The sequence below is a fragment of the Echinops telfairi genome, unplaced genomic scaffold, assembly GCF_000313985.2.
Source record: "Echinops telfairi isolate 266 unplaced genomic scaffold, ASM31398v2 ScPeMD7_7465;HRSCAF=8503, whole genome shotgun sequence".
In the NCBI taxonomy this organism is placed as follows: Eukaryota; Metazoa; Chordata; class Mammalia; order Afrosoricida; family Tenrecidae; genus Echinops; species Echinops telfairi.
The window spans coordinates 3429711-3431283 of NW_022111365.1; positions in this window are offsets into that span (position 1 = coordinate 3429711).

Genomic DNA, 1573 nt, shown 5'->3' on the forward strand with positions numbered 1-1573 from the left:
ATATTAGCCCATATGTTCTATACTAGTCGATAAATTCCTCTTCAGACTCATGCAGCATGCATTGGACGCATCTGCAGAGCACTGGCTGCCATCAGCATGGCTTCATGGTCAACATGAAGGCAAAGCAGAGAGAGTAGGCCACACACTAGGAGGCATCATAAGGCTGTGACCTGATTCACAGGCTAACTTCCACCCCTTCATTCTTTTATCAAGTTGACATGAAGTTGTGTAACTATCTGTGTTAGTCTGGGTTGACTAGAGAAACAAATTCATAGACACTCATATGTGTATAAGAAAGCTTTATTTCCAAGAGCAATTGAATATTGAGAAAATATCCCAGCCCAGTCCAGATCAAGTCCATAAGGCCAATATTAGCCCATATGTCCAATACAAATGTATAACTTCCTCTTGAGACTCACAAATCACATGCAATGATAATGGATGCAGGAAGATCACAGGCCAGTGGGTGGAAAGTCTTGTGGACCCAGTGGTGGGGTAAGCATATCAGTGCTGGCAGGGGTCTCCACGTGGCTCCTCCAGCTCCAGGTAACTAGCATAGCCCCATGTGTCTTGTCAGCAAGAATATCTCTCAGGGAGTGACCATGTGTCCTGCCTCCAGCAAGGTATTTATCTCGTTAGCACCTCCAAATGAGGTCATCAAGCTGTGATCTGATTGACAGACTAAACTCCACCCCTTCACTCTTAATAGTCTCAAAGTGACAACAGATTATGTAACTACCACATTAACACACCTCACAACATGTACACAAAATAAACTTAAAATGGATTGAAGACCTAAATACAAGCCTGAAAACCATAAGGACCACTAATGAAAAAAGCAGGAACAAACTTAAGGGCCCTAACACATGGCATCAATGCACTACAGAACATAATGAAAATACCCACCCTACAAAAGACAAACCATGGGACAGAGACCTTCTAAAACTGTGCCATTTATGTACAGCAAAAGACTCCACCAAAAGGGTAAAAAGGTACCCCACAGATTGGGAAACATATCGGCAATGATATATCAGAGAAAGAGCTAATTTCAGAAATCTGTAGAAAACTATACGTCCTGAATAAGAAGAATGAAAATAACCCTATCAAAAATTTGGAACAAGACATAAATGGACAATTTACTAAAGGTAATACTCAGGGGCCCAACAATCATATGAAGACATGTTCATGTTCATTAGTCATAAGAGAAACACACATTAAAATTACGATATACCACCTCACACTAACACTCCTAGCAAAAAAGAAAGAAAGAAGGGAAATAATGCTAGAAAGGGGATTTCAGAATTGTACAGTCACTGTGGAAAACAGCGTAGTGCTTCCTTAAGCGAATGCACATACAAATACCTCAGGATCCTAACATCTGTCTACTCGGTATACACCCTAAAGAAGTAAAGAGCAAAACACAAATGGACATATGCATGCCTATGTTCTATGCCACAATTTCCATTAGAGCTACAGGAAGGGTGCGATCAAAAACTCCTCTGGAGAGGCATGAATAACCACACTCTGGCACCTGCATGCAGTGGAAACTTACATACTCCTAAAGAAACGAAGA